We start from the raw sequence: 16593 nt of genomic DNA, 5'->3' as shown, positions 1-16593 counted from the left end.
TTATGCTTTGTATGACTTGAAGGTGGTTTCATTGTGTTTTCCCTTATGGACATGGTTTATTGGAAAGATGTGCTCTGCAGTGCCAGCATCCATTTCATGTGTGTTCTATTTCTGGCCTTTCCTTTCTGTTCTTTCATCTGCTTGTCTCAGTGAACTGCCTCCATGCCTGAGCTTTATAATACATCTTGATAATCTAGAGAAAAAGAACTTTTGCTCTTCTACAAGGGTGCCTGTTTGCCATGACGACTTGTTTCCTATATACATTTTCAAATCAGGCTGTAAATCTTCCTAACAAATTGCTAGTATTGATTGGGATTGTATTGGGTGGGTAGGTCAACTTGAATATAGTTGACATTCTTTTTGTTGTTGTTGTTGTTGTTGTTTTTCGAGACAGGGTTTCTCTGTGTAGTTTTGGTGCCTACCCCGATCTCACTCTATAGACCAGGCTGGCTTTGAACTCACAGACATCCCCCTGGCTCTGCCTCCCGAGTATTGGGACTAAAGGCGTATGCCACCACTGCCTGGCTAATTGACATTCTTAACAATGGTAAACTTTAGCATAGAAAATCCTTTAATTTTTTTTTAAGTCTCCTTTAATTTTTAAAAGTATTGTATTCATTTTATTATTTAACTTTATTTACTTAATTTTAAAATTTTATTTTACATTTAAAAAATATATGAGTGTTTTACCTGTATATATGTCCTATGTATTCCACTTATGTGCTTCTTGTCCACGGATGCCAGGAGTAAGATCCTCTGGAACCAGAGTTACAGAAAGTGGTGAGCTGCCATGTGGGTTTTGGGAATTGAACCTGGGTCCTCTGGAAGAGCAGTCAGTGTTCTTAATCACTTAGTCGTCTCTCTAGCCCCTTGTTTATTTTGTGTGTATGTGTGATAGTATGCCTGTGGTCAGAGGACAACCTGTAGGAATCCTCTTCTTCTACCATGTAGGTCCTAGGGATCAAACTCAGATTTTCTGGCCTGGAGGTAAGTGTCTTTACCCGATGAACTATCTCTCTGCCCCCCCCCCCATTTTATTTATTTTAAGACAGAGCCTTGCTCTGTATTCCTGGCTGGCCTGGCACTATGCAGCTGTCCTTATGCTTCAGCTTGGATTACAGGCATGTGCCCACCATGCATGGTGCATTTTAGTCTTTTAAAAAATCAGTTGATTTTTTTTTTTACAGTTTTATGCTTGTATAAGATGAATTTTAATCTTTTTCATGGGTAGCCCAAGCCAGCCTCGAACTTTCTGTGTGGCTAAGAATGACATTGGACTTTTAATTAGCCTGCCTTCACTTCTTGAGTCCTTGGATTACAAATGTGTACCACCTTGTCCACTTAAAATTCTGTTTTATAATGTTATCACTGGCATATGGAAATTAATACTAATTTATGTGTCCCTTATGTTGATAACATTCATTTTCCCCCTAATTTGTAAGCTAGTTTTTATTTTTTATCTTTGTAATTTGTGAGTAATGATAGTTTGTTTTTCTCCACAGTTTGTATCTTTTATTTTCCTTCAAGGTATTATTATAGAGGAAGGGAAATTTTTTTCTTCTAATAAAAATGTACCCACTTCATATCATTTTCCTTTGCAAAATGCAGAAATTAAATAAATTAAGGTAAGAAAAATGTCAGTAATATTATGCCAATACCAACCCCAAAAGGCATCATGCTGTGGCTGTCACTTTCTTGGGACTCTTCAGCTATTTTAACAGATCTAAGCATCAGGCAATGGAGTAGACTCCCAGTGAAGCCAGTGCCAGCCTGGGCTAAGCCACCCTTGACCTTGCTCTGTAGTCCCATGGTGAGCTGCACAACCAGAGGACACTGTCATCTCTTGAGATCACGGGTATTGGTTTTGTTTTTTTGAGTGAAGCTCTTGGCGATGTCTACATATCCCTATACTGGCCTGAGACTTCCTTTGTGGCCCAAGCTGGCATTTCACATGGGATTCTTCTGCTGAATTCACTCTCCTGAGTGCTGGGATCCTAGGCTCATGTCACCATGCTCAGCTCTGTAGCTTTTTTCTTCATTCCCTGCCTTAACGTTTTGCCCAGCTTTTTGCTTGTCTAAATTACCTAGTTAGCATTATTAGAAACTGAAATTCTTTCTGAATGGAAAATTAATACTGTGTTCTATTTTCATTTCTGAATTATCATTGACTAGAAACCCAATTCTTTAGGGACCTCAACAGCCATGAGACTCAGTTAAAGCTCATGATGCCACAAATGTTAACAATAATGCCACAAATATTCCTAAAGGCCGTTTAAACAAATCACGTTAAATATTTTTAATGTTTAAAATTTCATCTTGAGAGCACTATGAAGGTAAAGGAGTTATAGATAAAAGGGTTGCTAGTAGTTACAAAAACTCCCAAATAATGGAGTCACTAGTAAAGCCAGAGGGCATCTCTAGTGACTTCTTTCTTAGTCATTATTCTTAATAGTCTCCCACAGGAGGTATCCCAGTGAGGTTTCCATATTTGCAGGAGACATGGCTTTGATCTTGGAATGCTTCATGGTGCCAATAGAGATAGGAACTGCAGGAACTCTAGAAACTGCATAGGGAGAGAGAGAAGTAGCAGATGTGTGTCAGTGTGGGCAATGTCAGGTAGTGTTTGCAGGGGAAAAATTCCAAGTTGGCTAGTAATTTGTTTAGTTTACATCCGAGGGATCAAGTATTACTATAGGTTGTCCTCTGGCAGTGTCATACAGGTGAGCAAAAGAAGTCTGTGGCCATTGTGGCCTGCCATAGTCAAGTCAATGGAGCACGCCATGGTGCCTCATAACTGTCAACCTGTACTTGGAAGGATGCAGGAGGACGGCTACGAGTTCCACACAAGCCTGGGCCAGCCAGGGGTGACAGAATGAGAGCCTATCTAAAAATGCCACAGTGGAGGAAAATCAAGAACCAGATGGGGACTGAAGGCAGGTTATTGCTGTAGGCTCATTTCCACGGGAAGAGTTCCTGGCCATCATGATTGTGGCCTTTCAACAAAAATATAATGCAAGTATATAGATGGGGTAGCAAATGACAACTCATGAGGCTGATGAGCTATGTATCGCACTAAAAATTGCTTATGTGATAGTTTTATCTTTTGGTCATATGACGCCTTTGATGAGTAAGGCCTCCATTGACTATTTGGGGGTTATAAGAGTGGGCAAGCAAAAACTAACTGTAGTTTTGCGGAAGGACAATAATATTTCTTCCCCTTCCCTTTTTTCTTTTGCAGCCCTCTCCACGTGATATGTGTTTGATGAATGTCAGTGGTATGTGTGACTCATCATTAAGACTTCAGAAGACTTCTAGAGACTCTTAAATGTTACTCAGATGAGCTCAGTTTAAAAAAAAAAGTTTATCTTTGACCAAACTAGCTAGTTAAGTAATTTTATTCCTCTAAATTAAAATATTTTAATAACAAGTTTAGAGTAAAATCTTATTCTAATTTTAGAGTATGATGTATTTGAATTCAATTTGCAGATTTCAAGTTTGAAGAAAATAGTGATGGCTGTAATTATAATCAGCAGATGAATGGGATGTGAGACCTGTCTAAGTAAAAAAAAAAATGACCTTAAATTAATTAATTCAGAATGTTCTGAATGTTCTTCAGACTGTGCCGATGTTTTAACTAGAAATTCCCTTCACAGGAAATATAAAATGAATCTATGCGATACTAAACTGAGGGATTCTAAAGGAAGCCACATGGAGTAAACTCCTTTTTATTTCCCCAGGAGTGGCTTACTGGATCATTTTATTAGTTGTGTGTGCCTTTCTTGAGTTGTGAATGTATGCAGTGAGCTAAAGGAATCCTCTCTGCCCCAAACATACATTTTCTGCTGTCTTAGAGGAAGGGATTTGGAAATGGGACTTCAGAAAGCACAACTGCTTACACAGTTTATACATGTTTCTATAGAATAACACCATCTTCCAAAATTATTTCTTCTCAGCTTCTCTATATAGAGCAATTTCAAATAGATCTTAGGATGATTTCTTTAAAATAAAAAAACGAAAAATTCTTCTGCTTATTTGTTAGCTTGAATATCTCCCAATCACCCTCTCCTCCACCCTGAATACATATTTTATAGGGAGGGTTTATAATATACAATAAATTTTCTCAATTGCAAGTAGTATGTCAGAGATCAGTACCTAAATCTGGTATTTACTAATTGTTCTTAGTCATGGCAAAATGTCTTTTTAATTTTGAATTTTTTATGTTCTTGAATGTGGTAGGCTAACTATAGGATGCCTAGTGTTATAGTTGTATAAGAAATAGTTGGTAATTTTAATTTAATATGTTGATGAAAATGTATTAGGCAGTTATGATTGTTAAGATCCAAATAGAGGGGGCTGGAGAGAGCATTGCTGTTCTTGTTGAGGACCAGGTTTCAGTTCCCAGTCCCCAAATGGTGGCTCACAGCCATCCCTAACTTTGGTTACTGGGGATCCAGTGGTTTCTTCTGACCTTGGGCACTAGCATACATGTGGGGATATATACACACAGGCAAAACATTCATAAACTAAAATAAGTAAATCTAAAAGAATCCAAATAGACCTTGAGGGAGCTTTAGAAAAGTTGACTTAAAAGTTAAGGCTGTGGGGGTGGCTCAGTGCATAAAGTACTTGCCACAGAAACATGAGGATTGGAGTTCAAATCCCAAGAACCTGTCTAAAAAGTAAGGCAGGTGTGGCAGCCACCTATAATTCCAGCACTCAGGAGGCAGAGACAGGGTCCCTGGAGCAAACTGGCTAGCTAAACTGACTCTTATTGGCCAGCTCTGAGTTCAGTTGAGAAACCCTGCCTTAATAAATAATTATCAAACAAGACGCTTAACGTCAGCTTTAGGCCTCTAGAGACATATATTCACATGTGCACTTTCACATATCTTTGCACCCACACACATACATTTGGCTATGCATATGACACATATATACACATGCAAACCACACACACACACAGAGACAGAGAGAGAGAGAGAGAGAGAGAGAGAGAGAGAGAGAGAGAGAGAGAGAGAGAGAGAATATGAGAGAATTAGTGATCCAGATATTTCAGTGTCTGGTTCAGTATTTAGTTGGTTAGTACAGATTTCATTTCTTGTGGAGAACGTATTTCTCATGGATTCATGTTTTGCTGGCCTTGAACTCATGATCTTTCCGTCTCAGCTTTCTGAGTACTTTTGGGGTTATAGGCATGTGCCACCAAACTCAACTGGATTTTTATAGTTTTATAGTTAGAATTCTTTTTTTTGTTTCTTTCTTTCTTTCCTTTTTTTTTTTTTTTCAAGACAGGGTTTCTCTGTGTAGCTTTGCACCTTTCCTGGAACTCACTCTGTAGCCCAGGCTGGCCTGGAACTCTCAGAGATCTGCTTGGCTCTGCCTCCCGAGTGCTGGGATTAAAGGCATGCACAACCACCGCCTGGCTATAGTTAGAATTCTTAAGCTCACTTTAGAGAACACTTATTTAAAACTATTAATTTAATCCATTTCTTTTATTAAGTCTTGAAAAGAAAAAATTTGTTCAAATAGTACCTACAAACTGAAAGGTTAACACATTATTCTTGTTAAAATCACCTAGAATAAATATGGTTAGATTATATAATAGGTATTTTTAATATGGGGAAGTAATTAAAGATAAAAAGAATGGAGCAGGGCTGGCCCGATGGCTCAGTGGGTAAAGGTGCTTGCCACCAGTCCTGGTGACCTGAGTTTCAGCCCTAGAACCCACATAATGGAAGGAGTGAACTGACCCCTACCGGTGTTCTCTGACTTCCACATGTGTACTCCTATACATACACTCACCCACACAAGTGAATAAATGTTAAAAAAGAAGTAGATGGATGAAGGGAAACTAGTTATTTCTGGAAAAAGTCAGATTAGCAGTAACAGAAGGGGGGCTTTCAGTGTGTAAATTCATTCTGTCAGTATGGCTGGATTACAGATTAATTGCTTAATATTGAGTATATGGGGATTTAATCAGATAATGGAACCACTGTGAGCATTGTGGGAGAAGGCTATTTATTACTGTAATCTGCCTTTATTATTATTATTATTATTATTACTATTATAGATAGGGTTAGATTGGGAATATATGAGAAACAAATAGTAGTCACTAATAGATCCTCTAATAGCATGGGTGAAGGTTGACAAATGACGATTTACTCAGAAAATTTTTAGAAACTAAATACGTACAGCCACGAAAGTGCTATTGCAATGTGTCTTTTTACAGAGATGTCTGTGGGAGGTATTGCCTCTCTGAGTCTACAGCCCACAGCCAAGCATATGTTGTTAGGACCTTGGCTCCTGTTGGTTGGCTCAGAGGAAGGGCTGGGTACAGAGGGGACAAGAGGGGAATCAGGAGGATATGGAAGGTGCCATGTACCTCTACATTTGATTTGTCTGGGTAATGATGAAGACTTTCCAAGACTGGTTATCTGTATCTCCATGTACATCACATAGGGAAGGCAATTTGAGGAAATAGTTGCCAGTTTGACAAGCCTCTCCATAAAATGGTCCAGTATATTGAGCTTCTTATTTTGAGCATATCTTTTAGTTTCCTCTCGTCAGTGGATGGAAATGGTTTCCATTTCTGACTCCAGGGTATATACCTCAGTGGCAGTTGGAACACTTGACAAGCATGGACTAGGCCCTGAGTTATATCCCCAGCAACAAGGAAAAAAAGCAAACTTATTTTCTTATGTTCTTATGGTATTTATTGGGAAAATTTTCATAAGCTGTCATCATCACTGGAGAATTGAAAATGCTGTATTTTGGATGGCTTTTCTTTTCTTTTTTTGAATCAATACCAGTTTTTTCCTAATGCACTTCACTATGTAATTTAACTCCATTTTATGTTCTGATTTTTCCCCTCATTGTCGTTGAAGCTTTACAGCGCCACCAAGCAATTTCCACATAGGTAATAACATTCTCATTTTGGAGAGAAATCAGATAGAAAATTAAATATGATTAACTTTGAATAGTCTTTGGTGAATTTGGGGTTAAAAATAACAAAGCAATCCTTCTGGAATGCTAAACATTATAAGTTGTGAATAAAAGGAGATGGCCTTTTGCAAAAGATTTTAATTTGAGGACATTGAGGCTCTTTGAATTACAGAACCTCATAATTTTTTTCAGCTGTGTTTATAGATTCAGCCAGCAAAATTAAGTAGTTGCCTGTTCTTGGACGCTCACAAGATGGCTCATGTTCTGGGTTGGCCTTATGTCTTCCCCAGCATGAATATAATATCCATTCTTACTAATGTTTTAAATGGATGGCGTATAGAGGAGTGGGGGTAAGAGTATGATAAAATAGAAAGTTCTGAAATAATTGGCATTGATTCTCTTCCTGCAGTCCATAATGGGTAAAATTATTTCCTTTTCATTTAATCCCTGAGCCCCACCCTACACGGAGAATCCTTTCTAGTTTTGTTAAAGAATGTTTGTTGATACTGACTCAAATATTTTAGAGTTACATCTTAGACATGGTTTTAGACTATTTGGTGTATTTAAAGTTTCTTCCAGAATCTGTTTGCTTTTAGTATAGTAATTGGCAAGCAGACATTTGTCATCCAGGTAAAAAATGACATTTCCTGGTCTACTCTGCAGGCAGGTGCAGGTACAGGAGTAAGTCTTGGCTAGTAGGATATGAATAGAAATGTGGGGGGCATCTTCTATGCTTCCCCCTAACTGGAAAGGAGTTTAGCTCTCCCTGCATACCACCTCTTTTTTCTTTGACTAGGATGCAGCCAAAATGGTGAAAGCCGTTTTTTTTTTTTTTTTCGAGACAGGGTTTCTCTGCGTAGCTTTGCGCCTTTCCTGGAGCTCACTTGGTAGTCCAGGCTGGCCTCGAACTCACAGAGATCCGCCTGCCTCTGCCTCCCAAGTGCTGGGATTAAAGGCGTGCACCACCACGCCTGGCTGAAAGCCGTTTTTTGTACTGTCAGATGGAAAACTCAGGAACTACTTACCCAGATATTTACATGAAAGAGATACTGATAGCCTAACATATTTAGCAAGGTGTGCTGGCACATGCCTGTAATCCCAGCACCCAGTATACTTAAGCAAGAGGATTGCTGCCCATTTGAGGCCAGCCTGGACCACTACTGTCTTAGTTTCTTTCCTGTTATTGTGACAAATACCCTGACAAAAAAGCAACTTAAGGAAGAAAGGATTTGTTTTAGCTTACAGTTCCAGAGAGATACAGTCCCTATGGTGAAGAAAGGCATCAGGAACAAGAATCAGCTTGTCACACTGCATGAGGAAACAGATGAATGCATGCTAGTGTTCAGCTAGCTTTCTCTATTTTCTACCATCTAGGATCCCCTACCAAGGAATAGTCTTGCCCACAGTTAAGATGGGTCTTCCCAGATCAATCAAGATAATCCCTCATGGACAGGTTTACAGGCCCATCCCTCAGGTCATTCTAGATCTGTCAGGTTGACAGTTAACACTAACCATCACAGCTGTATAGTGATCTACAGTGTAAGACTCACTCCTTAAAACAAAACAAAACAACCCCTCTCAAATATCGTATACTTCATAATATGATTAGACATTGGCTTAAAGAATAGAAATTTGCTCAGATAACTTAAGGACAATGAGATTTTTGTACTATCTCAGTTTATCATCTGAAACCAATTCAGAACAGATCGGCACCTCTTTTGCCTACCTTTAAGGTTTGCCCCTTCTCCAGGTAATTTTCAAATTTCTAACTCAACTAGTTGCAGGTATTTGGTTATTACTGCCTCAAAAATAGCCACTTAAAGCCCCACATCTGCTGGACCTTCTAATGAAGTCTCAAGGTAATTACTGTCTTGGTCTAGGCCAGTGATTCTCACCCTTCCAAATGCTGTGACCCTTTAATACAGTTCCTCATGTTGTGGTGACTCCCAACCATAACATTATTTCATTGCTACTTCATAACTGTAATTTTGCTGCTGTTATGAATCGTAATGTAAATATCTGATATGCAACCCCCAAAGGGGTCGTGACCCACAGGGGCAAGGGGATCAGGGGTTCACATCATTAGCTACAACATAGCAAATCTAGGCTGACCCACATCCTGTCTCCAAAAAAGTCAGTTAAGGTAAACACTTGAAGTATTTCAGGAGGCCTCTTAATGTGTGTTAGGTTGTAAGCCCTAAAGTAAAATCTAACATTACTTAGAGCATAAAAGAGTATCATATAAATCTATAAATTATAATATATACTATGCAATTTGAAAAATATAAGTTCTGTTATTTGCTAAGACAGGAAAGCCAATGATCCAAACCGGATTAGTAGTTTATTTCTTTCATAGTACTTATCTCATTATATAATATAGTTATGTTCTATTTGATACCTTAACATGAAATAATTTGGATAGAGTTGCAATAAAGTATGCTTCCATATCAAATTTGTTGTCTGAATTTTGGAATATTATTTGGCCTGTGGCTATATAGTACATATTGTCTAGGATTAAGGTTGCTTATTTGGAAGTGTAGTTATTACGAAAATGAACATTATTCATTTTGCTAGAAAATTTTCTTTTAAAATGCAACTCAAATGGAATTAATATGATTGGTGGTTTTAGATGTTTTAATGATAAAAAAATATACAGCACATAGTACATGTAGCCCCCCTTTTGTGTGTATATGATATATATGTGTATGCATGTGTTCCAGAATATATAGAGAGAGGTTAGGATGGACACAACTCCATGTGCCCATCCTTACTTTCCACCTTATTTGAGAGGAGGGCCTGTTGATTATTACCGGATATGCCAGGCTAGCTGGCCCCCAAGCTTCAGTGTATCTTCTGTTCTAGTCTTCCATCTTTTAGTAAGGTAGCTGGGGTTCCAGATAGCTTGTTCTATTGTGTCTGGCTTTTTATGTGGATTCAGGGAATCTGAACTTAGGTCAGCAGGCTTATGCAGTAAGCACTTTACCCACTGAGTAGTTATCGTTTTGCTTCTCTTCCTTTCTTCCTTTCTTTGAGTTGCTATCTGCTGTCATTTCCTTATTACGATACAGCTTTGCTCCTCTCTACCTCCTTTGTGCTTTAGTACCTTTAAAGAAGTATGGGGACTCAACATTATAGTCTTGTGACATTTGCTTCCAGCATCAAATTTCCTTTCATATTTCTTGTATGTTATGTCTTCTAGATATGAATTATCTCAAGTTCTACGCAAGAAAATACATTCATTTTGCCTTTATGCTTGGAAGAGTTGACAGGTTTCTCTTTCTGTCAGTATTTTGAATGTTGACTGTGTCACCTTCCTGTTACCCTGCTGTCTCCTTTTCATCCCTCCCGCCTTCATTTCCTCCCTCCCTTCTTTGACATGGTCTTGCTGTGTGGCCCCAGATGACTTGGAACTTATTATATAGACAGGTTGGCCTTAAACATGAGGTGATTCCCCCTGCTTTCAGCATCCTAGAGTGCTAGGACTCGACATGTGCTACCAAGTCTTTTTTTTTTTTTTTTTTTTTTTTTTGCTACCAAGTCTTGATTTCTAATATACCTAACCAGAAACGAGCTCTTAACCTTGCTGGGGGCACCTTGTGTGTGACTAGTTGCTTTTCCTTTTATCATTTTCTGTTTTTCAGTACTTCAAGTATGTGCCTTGGCGTGGATCTTATATCCCATTTGAACTTTGTTGAGGTTCTTGGATTTGTCTTAGTTACTGTTCTGTTGCTGTGAAGAGAGACCATGGCACTCATGCTCTGGCGCAGTAGCTGGCATGGCTAGAGTGTTTAAACAAATAGCTAAGATTTTTGTAACATGGCCAGAATAATGCTTAAAACAAATATCTGGGATTTTTGCAGTCCAGCGAAGTTGACACATACAATTGACTAACAGAGTATACTCAAAGATAGCCCGTATTTTCTGAGGTTTGCTTATTTTTCGTCCTTGCTTCATCCTTATCCATAGGCAGAGAGGCAGAAAGGAGAGAAGGAGAGAGAGGAGAGAAAACTGGGCCTGGCATGGGCTTTTGAAAACTCAAAGCCCACCCCCAGTAACACTATTCCAACAAGGCCAACAAGGCCACACCTCCTAATCATCAAATATTACCCCTCCCTGGTGACTAAGCATTCAAATATATGCGCCTATGGGGACCATTCTTTTTCACACCACCAAAGGTGTGTAGGCAAATGTTAAATTTTGTGAAATTCTCAATCTCCTTTCTTCAATATATTTTTTCTGTTTATTTCTTCTGGCATCACATAATATATAAGTTATATGTACCAGTTTAGTCTTTATAGAGAAAAAGAGCCAGTAGGGTGTGTATAGGTGGAAGTATAACTTTTAAAAGAAGGAATTAAATATGTGATTTTGGAAGCCTAGCAGTCTCAAGATTTATAGTATGAAAGACCAAAAACCAGACTAGCTAATGATATTAAAGTTCATTTTAGTCTAGAATTAGAAGAACCATGTTCCTTGATACTTGATGATCCAACTGTCAGAATTCTTTCTTACCTAATTAGCCTTTTATTCTATTTAGGCCTTCAATAGACTAAATAAGATGTGCTCATGTTTGGGAATGCAGTCTGCTTTCTAAATAAATGTGTGTGTGTGTGTGGGTGTACATATTATATACAGGCTGAACATATATATTAATCTCCTCCAGAAAATCTTTACTGATATGGCCAGAATAGTGTTTAAACAAATATCTGGGATTTTGTGGTCCAGTGAAGTTGACACATACAATTGATAATGCAGTGGACTCCAAGATAGCCCATGTTTTTATGAGGTCTGCTCATTTTTCTTCATTCTGTTTTCTTCTTCAGATTGCATAATCTTTGTCAGTACGGTTTCCAAGTTCACTGATTCTTCTGCCAGCTAAAATATGTGGAGCGTTATCTTTAGTGAGTTTTTAAAATAGTTAAGTGCAGAATTTAGGATAGTTTTCAGTTTAAAGAAATATAGCAAAATAGTAGAGTTCCCATACACTTCTCAACCATTACCATCTTACATTAGTAGTATATATTAATTGTAATTTATAAACCATTATTGGCAGTGATTATTGATGTTACTAATAAAGTTTCCAGACTTCATTCAGATCTCCTCATTTGTAATGTGACCTGAGAATTCAGGAGAGGTGATAGTCAAATCCCATTAAAAAAAAATTGCTAGCATTTGTATAAAACTCAACCTCTCTATTAAAGGAAGACATTGGAATTCTGTTCTGATTTTTAAATTTACATATATATATATATATATATATATATATATATATATATATATATAGTATGTGTGGGCACATGTGTATATGGAAGAGGGAGGACAACGTCTGGAAATTGATTCTCCTCTCTCAGCATGTGGGTTCCAGAGATTGAACTCCATTTGTCAGTGTGGCAGCAAGAAATGCCTTCACCTGCTGAGTCAGCTCACTGTCCTTCCTGTTGCATACATTGGATGGTGCCCAGTTCATAAATAACTAATAATTAAGTGACAATGAAGTAATAAGAGTAAATTATAACTTCTCTGCTCTGCACAATTAGAAATTGTTCTCTCAAAACCTAATTTCTTTCTTTATTAAGTTTCTTAAGTTTTATTAATTCCAGTGGTTTAAAAAAAAGGGCAAAAGGCTATACATTCTTACCCTTGGCTCTTACAGGGTTTTCTTCATATACTTATTTAAATGTTTATTTTTTATCTACATATCTATTTCCCTTAGGCAAATTATAATTTCCTAAAAGGTAGATATACCCCAGAGCTTAGTCCATACATATAAAATAGGCACTAAATTAAAAGAAATACACCACAAAATATTAAGAAATATATTAAAAATTTCCAAGGTTTTGTCATAGGGTAGATAGTTCTTAGTTTCATTATCCTTCTTACCAAAACTCTCTGAAGTGCTCAAAAAATTCCATTTCAGCTCTTTTCTGCCTGCTAACTGAAGAAATTAATAACAGCCCATATTTATGAAAGAATGATAAAATCAAAGAAAAGTAACAGGCTTGGAATAAGCTATTTTAACAATTTGTATATAAGAATTGACCATGCATGTTTATAATAACAGTAACTAGTAGGGAATAAAGTTGTAAATAATATTACTCTCTGTAGATCATCCATAATACATTTTACAGTTGCACAAATTTAATATTTGTGATTTTAATTCCATGCAGAAAATATTGTAAAGCCCTTCGAAATACCAACCATCCCTTTCCTGTTCAGGGACTCACAGAATCTGAAAGCTGGAACAAATCCTATACATTCCTTCCAACAATGAGGAAAGAGAGTTCACCTGCCGGTCTTATAGTCAGCTTTTGAGAGGGTACTTCATAGCAGAGTAGATGAAGCACAGCACAGCTTCCTGATGACCATGGAGCCTGTGTCTCATCATGGCATCATCATTTTTCTCAAAATAACTCCTACTTTACTTAACCATAGACGCAAGAGTCTGTCCCTTAAAAGACCCACACACATTCCGAATGTAAATACTATCTTATCTGCTGTTTCAGTTAGTCAGGTTAGCATAGCCCAATAATTTTAAATACCACAAGTGACTCTTTAGTTTCCTCACGTTGATATGTCTCCCCTGGAAGATGAAACATCATTATTTCAACAATTGAAGACGTATTAAGATGACGAACAGTCAGTCCCCACGCATTACTTGCTGGCTCAAACTCTTCCTAACAGGACTCCTCTTTCTATTCTTCAGAGAGTACTGACAAATCTGAGTGCCATCCTTCACCAATTATGTGACCAAAACCAAGTCCTTTTTTTTTCACCTCTTTCACCCTGTTTTTTCATTCACTAAGAGGCAATAGTAGTATCTGTACATAGGCTAATAAGGAAGATTGAGGTTATATACATAAAACCTCTGATGCATGATAGCCATATAAAAAAGCACAGTTGTTAGCATTAATTGGCTATAGTAAATGACAGAAATAAAGCAAACATTTCCATAAAGTGGGATTTATCATCTTTTGGTTTTTGGGAACAGGGTTTCTCTGTGTAGCTCTGGCTGTCCTGGAGCTCACTCTGTAGACCAGGCTGTTCTTGAACTCACAGAGATCCACCTGCCTCTGCCTCCCCACTGCTGGGATTAAAGGCTTGCACCACTACTTCCTGGATGGATATATCTCTTAATTAGAAGTTTGCACTTATAGGAGTTTCCCAAATGACACAAATAATTTATTTTAAGACCCCAAAGAGATAATAAATTCATAAAAATATCATTGGCACTTTGGGGAGGTGGGGGAAGGAGTCAGTCTTGATATGTAGTCCTAGGCTGGCCTTGAACTTTGTGCTAAATGTTGAGATTATAGACAAGTCAAGCTCATTAGCTTTTAAGTGTGTGTTTGGGGGAGGGGAAGGACTTTACAAGACAAAACAAAACGTTAAACCCAAGCAGTATTTTAGTCTTGCCACTTCTGTTACTCATTAAATTATTTATAAGGCACTGTTATTAAATTGAACAACATTGAAACATTTGCACCTGGAGAGATGGTGGCTCAGTGGTTAAGAACACTTACTACTCTTCCAGATGACCTGGGTTTGATTCCCAGCACCCACATAGTATTTCACAGTTGAGTACAATGATTAATGTTTCATTCCTCATTTCTGTATCATCACCCCCACTGCATGCATGTGTGTAAACAGATGTGAACATGTGTGTATGTGTGGAGGCCAGAGGACAGCCTCCAGTGTCATTAGTGCCATCCACATTTTTTTATTGAGATAGAATCTCTCATTGGCCTGGAATCCGTCAAATTTTTCAGATCTTGTAGATCTTGCATTTCCAAGGCAATCAGTTTACTGACTAAGCCTCACCAAAGTAAAACAAACAAACACTACTTTAATGTGTAAAGGTGTTTTGCCCACTTTTATATCTATGCACAAGTGTGCAGTGCTTATGGAGGCAGGAAGAGGATGTTGAATCGCCCGGAATTGGAATTCTAGATGGTTTTGAACAGCCAATGCTCTAAGTTCTTAAATGACTTGTTTTGGAGTGTCTAGCTTGGCGAAGAGGTTCTAAGAACACCGAAGTTCTAAGAGGAGGCATGCCCTGAGAAGTCATGGAAACTCTGCAGTCCCCTGCCTCACAATCCTTGCCCTGTAAAGACCTTCCTTCAGGCTCTTTCGTGGTTATAAGTAACATCTTTTTGAGTTCTTGAACAAAGTTTGAACCCAAGGAGAAGGTGTGAAAACCCCTGAATTTGTAGTCGTGTCATATAACCAGTCTGGGGCCAGAGACTTGTGGCTGGTGTTTGAAATGGGGCAGTCTTGTTTGGGTTGAGTTGTGTGGTAGCTGGTTGGTGTTAGAATCAGAGAACCGGTATCAGATGCTTCGGGAAAAGATGCCCCACAGATACACATAGCTGGGAAAACCCCACAGGTCAGCCCGCACAGGTATCTCTGGTTTACAAATGAAAACAAACTCAAGCTCCTGGAGATTGCTCAGCTCCACATCAAGCTGGTGTGTGGGAGGATGGGAACTCCAGACTGCTCTTAGTCTTGTTTTGGCCTTTCTTGAAATTGTAATCTGCTTGAAGGAAAGAAGCGATCTTTTCTTTTCCTTAGGTTTTATCTTTTGAATTTGATTGCTTACATCATTTATTAGTCTGGAAGAAATTGCTTGTCCTTTTTACTATTATTTGTTCAAAGTAATTTTACTTACCCTTCTAAAGTTAGCAGCACAGACAGCTGAGGAAGTGTAAGATTTTTTTTTTTTTGCTTGATTTTCTTCAGTTTTTAAAAAATAGGACACAAGTATCTTAAAGAAAAAATAACTTTCAGTTGATTTGGAAAATATCCCAGGCTTCCTCTCGATGTCTCGCAAAGTTGCTGCTGTCTAGTTATTATTGCCACTTGTTTTTCATCTTTAACGTAAGTGACCCTCACAGGGCTAGCTTAATCACCAGCTATTTGGCTGGTAGTATTCTATTTATTCTGGTTTTGCTGTTTTTATGAAGCATTCTGAAAGGTAATCACCCCTTTCTTTTCCTTGTTTTAAAGTGAATTGTTCTCAATAGCTCCACAGATTTACCTTGTAAGTGATTTAGGATCATAATGAAAAGAGGTGGGGGGTGGGTAGGCTTTATGGGTTTCATATTGGTCCTTTATGAACTGATATTTATTATTTGAGAATTTTAGTAGTCATTCTCAGTTTGTAAGGCTTCAAGAGCTAGGGAATGAATTTATGGACTTGAAAACAAGAGGGAACCTCAGAGATCATCTAGCAGAGGGGCCTTAGATTGCAACTAGCAGATTAAAATTAGTCAAGGTCAAGCATAAATCTGATCATTTGTCTTAATGAGAGAAATCCAGGTTTCAGAATGTATCATGTAATTTCCAGTGTATGATTTCAAGGACCAGGAGTGTGAAGATTAGATGAGAATGTCAGTTTGTCAATGTATTAACACTGTAGCCTGGAAGCTTTCAGAGTTTCCCATGTTATTGATTTTGAAATTGTATGGTATCTTCAGGACTAGTAACTTCTGCTGTGTAGTTTGAAAAGATTTTAGTGTGTGTGTGTGTGTGTGTGTGTGTGTGTGTGTGTGTGTGTGTGTGTGTGTGTGTAGTTGTACTTTCTCTTTGGGACTGCCAGCCTGCAAATAACAACACAGAGAGACTTCTTATTAATTATGAAAGCTTGGCCATTAG

The 16593-nt window shown here is 38.0% G+C and overlaps 1 protein-coding gene across 21 annotated transcripts in view; it reads left to right on the top strand.

Moving 5' to 3' along the window:
• The window catches only part of Cdkl5 (cyclin dependent kinase like 5), a 201750-nt gene that overhangs the window by 33605 nt on the left and 151552 nt on the right, over positions 1–16593 (top strand). For 5 of the 21 annotated variants that reach the window (XR_013048077.1, XR_013048084.1, XM_076562116.1 and 2 more), the window contains exon 3: positions 3239–3275. The exons of 13 other annotated variants lie outside the window; for them this stretch is intronic. The gene's annotated coding sequence lies outside the window, so the exon portion shown is untranslated. Of the gene's footprint in view, positions 1–3238; positions 3276–14944; positions 15129–16593 lie in introns of those variants that run through there. 3 more of the 21 variants (XR_013048086.1, XM_076562114.1, XR_013048083.1) reach the window with 2 other exon arrangements.

The sequence above is a fragment of the Peromyscus maniculatus genome, chromosome X (genome assembly GCF_049852395.1).
Source record: "Peromyscus maniculatus bairdii isolate BWxNUB_F1_BW_parent chromosome X, HU_Pman_BW_mat_3.1, whole genome shotgun sequence".
In the NCBI taxonomy this organism is placed as follows: Eukaryota; Metazoa; Chordata; class Mammalia; order Rodentia; family Cricetidae; genus Peromyscus; species Peromyscus maniculatus.
This window is presented reverse-complemented; position numbering and strand designations above follow the sequence as displayed.